This window comes from Acyrthosiphon pisum, chromosome X, assembly GCF_005508785.2.
Source record: "Acyrthosiphon pisum isolate AL4f chromosome X, pea_aphid_22Mar2018_4r6ur, whole genome shotgun sequence".
NCBI lineage: Eukaryota > Metazoa > Arthropoda > Insecta > Hemiptera > Aphididae > Acyrthosiphon > Acyrthosiphon pisum.
The window spans coordinates 112,617,402-112,624,263 of record NC_042493.1 but is presented as its reverse complement, the minus strand read 5'-3'; the positions used below and the strand labels follow the sequence as shown (position 1 = coordinate 112,624,263).

The following is a 6,862-nucleotide window of genomic DNA, read 5'->3' as shown; positions in this document are numbered from 1 at the left end:
CGGCTAGGCGATGATGAATCACTAGGACAAGTCTTTTTATATATACAGATTATACTTATAGATAATCATATTGTCGTGTTGTTATTCATTTATATTAATACTAAAATTATTCGTCCGTCAATCTTCACTTTCAACAATTCTGAATTGATCTATTACAACTAGTTATATTGAATAATAATTATATGTTTTGTTTAGAACGACTAACACATAAATTATACGTTTACAATTATAGGTAAAGCAAAAATGTGATGCCTTGAACAGTAAACGTAAACGTCAAACATTTCTTCGTTTGTCAATGCGATGACAAACCTAGTGAGCATTTTTCATTTTATTTAAAAATTAAAACGTATTTTTAGTCAATTCTGAGATAACAGAGATAAGCGTTGTCAATCCCATCAGATTCCAAAAGTAGCTCCAATATTAGACTTCAAAGATAGTGGGAATTGAAATAATCGAGATACTCACATACCAGAAACAGTAGACAAGTAAAATGAACATATATTTTCTTTTTCCGTGACTTAAATTTTGAATTTTAAAGTTCACAAATTCTTGAAGTCATCAATTCAAGTCATTCTTATATGCAATGGTTTGTGTTAATCAACACATTCAACTATTCAAAAACAGTTTATTCGAGCGCCGCAGTTGATGCACAGCCAATGGGTCTATGAACCGGTCGTGCCATCCCCTCCACCCATCCAGTATGCTATCGCCTATAACGCATGTCCACCATAGACCCCATAAACGTCTGACCTAGTTAGTTACCCAACGACCTTGGTCGACTTACAGCCCGTCGTTGTGTCGTTTCTCTGGCCGATCTACGGCTCCTCGTTGCCTTGCGCTTGTGGTTGCGACTTGCGTTTTCGTTTACGCGACTCGCGTCGTCATATCGCCCTAATATTATTATACTTAATTAGTCGCTGTGCCTCCATAGGCTGTGCTTCACCGCTTCGTCGGTCTCATTATTGTTTTTTGATACGGTGCCCGGTCGCCCAACATCTATGCACGTGTTGTTAATGTGATCTGTAATATTGTTCTTGAACGGCCGCTGTTTAATTTTACGGGCAGTTGTAAATCCCCTGTAATACGTGTGCGTTCGGTTTTGATCAAACCGAACCCACACCTGTATTCAGTATTATACTTCATCGTAGCCGTCACACCCAGTGACGAGTGATACGTGTGGGCACGGACTTCAGTGGGCATATTGTCGCCGTACCTACTCTCAAATCGAAGTTGGAAACAGTCGTCACCAACGGTCGTAGGAGACGCGTACATATTATTGTATCTTGTATTATATTATTATTTATCATAGTCGATTGTTGATTACCTATCATTATTATCACACGTGCTGATAATATTATTTATTATTTAGTATTTACTCATTTCGTATTCTGGGTTATTATTCATATTTTGTATTTTTCTTATTGATTGGTACTGAGACCTTGGTACCCAGTCACTAGCCATTACTTATATTGTTATTATTTCTTTGTCCTTCTTGTATTTCATCAATAAATTATTGCATGTACCATGCCATATGTGCACATCATATATCTAAGAGTATAGTTGATGAGGTCATAGCCTGACAATCCTAGTGTCTCATTGGGCCTGGTTTTCCTTAATACTGTTAAATTTCGTTGGTGTAGTCAATGAGGCTGACCACTAAAAACATAAGAGCCTCTTGATTAAACACAGTTACTGGACAAACTACATATTGTAACTGGTCACTGGTTATAATAGTTTGTAAGTAAATACTCAAAAATGTTTGATTTGTCATCTGGGTCATTCAAGGAGAAGGGAAAGTAAAAATATGGCAATAAACATAACATTAAACTTACCCAATTTAACTGCAAAATATATATCAAAAACCAAAGTTATTAAAAATACAATTGGTTAAGATACAATAATGTGAAAAATATAGTTTTGTTTTCTCTACGGCTTATACGAATGTATAAATCCTGATGTGTGACTGATATTAAAACTATTGACTATAATGTGCATATTTATAAGTGTCTATTATTTAATAATACCCCGATTATTTTGTTTACTTTTTATATGAAGGTTATTTAATTTCTCATTTATAGAATCCACCTTATATGCTTAATTCTAAAAGTTACGTTTCTTTTTCTTTAGCTAATTCATTATTAAATAAAAAAAGTTTTATACGTGATTAATGTTTATATTAATTGGCTTAACAATACTGTTAAACATATGACAACAAATTATAAACATTTGAGTTACCTTGATCAGCTATAAGACATTATACGTGTTATTTAGTTTTCAACATAAAAACCATTTGCAATACATATAACTACAAATATATTATAAGTTAAGTTTAAGACTTTATTAGGATCGAGATAAAAAAAAAACCATGATTGTTTTATCAATCGCAAATTATTATACTAATTATTACCTATTAACATAGTGGTTTTTATCATGTACGTATCTTATCACTCAATATAGAAAATGTGTAGGGTTTTCAAGATAAAAATAATAATATATTTTAACAGGTAAGTAGGTTCAATATTTAGATTTCAAAAATAAACTCTATCTTAACACCACGTTACATGTAACTAAGTTATGCATCTCGGTTTATTTTGTAGCTTGTAATTTTTATCTGGTTAGAGATGTTCTTGTAACTTTATATAAAAACACAAATCACAATTAAAAGTTAAAATTTGCTTTTTGTGCTTTGATAATTCATAAGTGAGTCTGCAAAACTAAAAATGAAACGTTTAGTACAAGATTCCTTCTTCCTTTTAATGTCCACCAGAAAGTCAAATTAAATTTTGACGATTGTTTGAAGTAAGACATCGGACATTTCCCGTAAATCAACAAATTCTCATACCATGATTTTTTCGTTATCAATATTTTCTCACCACAGACACTTGAAATGTTCACAAAATTATATTTATTTTACCATTTTTTATACGTCTTAATAAATATTCAAAATATTTTGAATCGTTTTGAAATGTTTACAGACATTTTCATAACATTTCACTACATATAGAAGTTTCACTTTAAAAAATTGAAAATGTAATACACGGTTTCTTAAAAGTAACTTCTTTAAAAAGTATTGAACATAAATTGCAATTTTTTTTTAACCGTTTAAGGCTCAAATGTGTACGAACTTCACAAACATTTTTAAATTATAGTATATTTCCATTAGGAATCCGAATACTGAAAAGACAACTTTATTTCTATGTTTGAATAATAAAATTTGTTTAAATCAAACCAAAAATTGTGTTTACGTTAAGCAGCAGACCGACTGACAGTTCGTGATCATTTCTTACAAACTGAATTTGCGTACAAACCAAATATCCCCGGGTTTCAAAAGAAATAAACTTAAAATTAGCGAATAATGCACAAACGGTGAAACAAAAAATAAAGCAATCGATTTCGATTACGAAGGCTATGGACCAATATCACGTAGAAACCATGAAAAAACGAATTAGACGAATGACAGAGATGATAAAAGGTGAGAAAAGGGGAAAAACAGCATAAAAAATGAAATATTTTTTGAAGAACGTTGTAAAATCGATCGCTGCCTTCTGTAGATAATTTGATGATAAAATTATATTATTTAACGTTGAACAACAAAATATGAAATCTAAACTTTGCAAGTGTATACTGTATAACAAAAAACCATAGGTATATATAATATTAAATTACTTATTAAAAAATTAAAAATGGTTTATGCATAATTAATTTTTATATTAATTATGTCTTAACAATATTGGTAAACATGTGAAAATAAATAAATTATAAAAATTTAATAAATTGTAATATATTGAAAATTGGTAAGGCCCGGATAAATATATAAATAAATAAATTAAACTTACTTATTTTTGCTGTTAACAATGTTATTTGAGAAATTAACAACTATTTGCATGTACTCCGTTCAAAATAAGAAACGCTCGCGGCGGTGACCAGTTTTTGTTGCCGATGGTCAGACCACGTCCATTGCAGTTTGAGGTCCGTGAATGTAGCCAAGCCACGCCTACAATGCGCAATAGTTTGCCGCCGCGTTTGTTTTTTTGAACAGAGTATAGGAATTATTCTCTATAAATATAATATGTATTACTATATTAATGTTTTTTTTTTTTTTTTTTTATCATTGCTTTTGTTCTATGGCTATATTATAATTTTCAACAATGTTTTGTTTCTTTCGTATATCAGATTAGATAAACACTGTATAAATATATTTTTTTGCAATACCTTTTACATATATTTCTGTGATATTTGATATATTGTTTATATTATGTTGTATATTTAACTTGTTGTCTTATGATTAGGTTATTTGTTAATAATTGATATATTTGTTGTTTTTGTTAATCTTAATGTACCTAAGAATGGTTTCTTTAAACGAATAGGTTGACTATCAAAAGTGTAGCCACATTTATCGAAACAAGATAGTTAGATAATATTGTTCTGAAGTGATCTATACAAATACTATATTTAAACGGAATGACGAAAATGTTTTATCTTTCTTTAGAAAAATATCCACATAAATTGTACAATATTTATAATTGTTATAAATTGAAAATGTGAATTCTTTGATTTATGAACGTTACCCGCCATTAGTTTATCGATGTGGTGTTAAATTAATCTATAACCCAAAGATCTCCAGCCTATAAGGCCCAGGTGCACACCAAACTTTTTTAACCGGCATGCCAAGCTCATTGATGTTGTTTTTAAATATATTTATGCAAAGTTGCTTGAACACTGACTAATTAAACATTTGATAAATATAAATTGAGCCCGTGGTTGGCCCATTACATTTTTTGGAATCATTTAATTAATACAATTTTTTATGCAACCTTTCATTAATATATTAACGAATAAAAAGAATTCTTATAAACATCTTTAATTTCATTAGCCCGTATCCCAATATAAAACATTCGGTCTGTGATACCGATATCCTATTTTTTCCACGGTAAATAAAGTTTGGAGACCTCTGTTATAACCTATATAGTATTGATAACTTAAGAAATCTACGTATTGTGAGTTCAAACAGATTAAATAAAACTTCCTTACGAAAAAATCCATCACAACACACACGTTTCTATGGTTTGTTATGTGTAGATAAAAAATAGAATAAAATGCAAAAAACTAGTTTCCCTGGCAGTAATCTTGCTCGCAACTATCGTCAAAAGGCTTGACCCCGTAAAGAAGTTTCACCTTAAAAAATTGAAAATGTAATTCATTGTTTCTTAAAAGTTACTGCTTTAAAAAATAAAAAAATAACAGTGAACAATTGTTTTTTAACTTTTTAAGATTCAAATTTGTACGAACTTCCTAAACATTTTTAAATTATAATATATTTCCATTCGGAACCCAAATAGTGAAAAGATAATTTTATTTCCATGCAATTATTTTGACTAAATACATATTAAAAATAAATAAATAACACATACCAATTTCACCTGTAAATAATAATGATTAATATTATTTAAAGTTTAGTGAAATAGATTATAAGCATAAAATTGTATTATAATTAATGTAAAAAATTTAGATTTTGGAAAAAAAAGTCTTTCAGATTGTTATAAAATGTTATTATGAACTTTAATAATTAATTTATTATATTATATTAAATACAAAACAGTAAAATATTTTATTTAGGCAGTGTAATATATAAGTAACTAGCTGAATATTTGCACTTCGTTGCTTGTTAAATGTACCAACTCTATAAGACTCAAACTTTGTTTAATTCGCTATTTAATATTCGGTGTATGGTGTTTAAAATTAATCTTAACTTTTCCGTTGCCCGGAATAAAAATTTTGATTCGCAGCAGTATATTATCAGGTAGGCAATCCACCTGCGGTAGATCGCGGTCCCCTAGTTTGTACGTAAATGTATTATTTAACTCTAAAGTACCAAAGTTATATCAAGTTTGTCGTATTCTACATTTCTACTTATGATGGATTAATATAATCAATAGCTGATCCCGTGCACTTCGTTTCCTGGCAACCAATATTTATTATTATAATAACTTCAAAAGCCATGGCAACCATTTATAAACAAACATTTCCGTCAGAAATCTCAAAATTACTGTTTGAGCACCTCCCGGGGTAGTCCTCTCCCTTTTTAATTTACCCTATCTTCTTTATATACAAAACATTCCATCGAAAATCTCAAAATAATATATATCTGGTTGCCATGGTAATAAGGACAAACACACAGAGAGAAATCTTAAAATAATATATAATTGGTTGCCATTATAATATGGACACACACACAGACGGAAATCTCAAAATAATATATGAATGGTTGCCATGGTAATATGGACACATACACACACCCACATACATTCATTTATATATATATATAGACTGACAAAAAATAATAATACAAATCAACAAAGACCATGTCGCCAGGTGAGCACTTAAAAGGCCATAACTCCAGAACCACTTTTCACATAGCGTAAAAACTTCACAGAAACCATCTACATATCAATTTTAATATGCCCTGACATTTTTATCGAAATCGAGTGAAATCTTGAGTTATAAAATGTATTCAAAATGTACAATCATTTTTATATATATAGATATTTAAGTTTTGTAAAGAATACAACTGTAAAAATGAACTTCCAATATGAGTTAATTAATTATAGCCTATACACATAGGCACTTGAATGTGGCACATATAACTCAATAAAATTATTTCTACAAGCAAATAACATTCTCATAAAAGTACATATTACACAACAATAATTACATCCGCATTATCTAAAAACATGATGACACAACAGTTAAAATGTACACCACAATCAATATGATGTAAAAATAATCACATCTCGAATCACCCAGGAAAAAGATGTAACAAAAATTAAAATTTATATCAGAATCTCTGAATATCCGGGATGTA

At 29.6% G+C, this 6,862-nt stretch overlaps 1 long non-coding RNA gene across 1 annotated transcript; it reads right to left on the bottom strand.

Annotated features, from left to right (window-relative positions):
- Positions 1 to 1,340: 1,340 nt before the first annotated feature.
- On the bottom strand, positions 1,341 to 5,277 carry LOC115034790. The gene is made up of 3 exons (XR_003840082.1): positions 3,837 to 5,277; positions 2,236 to 2,244; positions 1,341 to 1,841 (listed from the first exon to the last, which is right to left on the bottom strand). It is a non-coding gene; the product is annotated as an uncharacterized LOC115034790 (long non-coding RNA).
- Between the last annotated feature and the right edge of the window lie 1,585 nt (positions 5,278 to 6,862).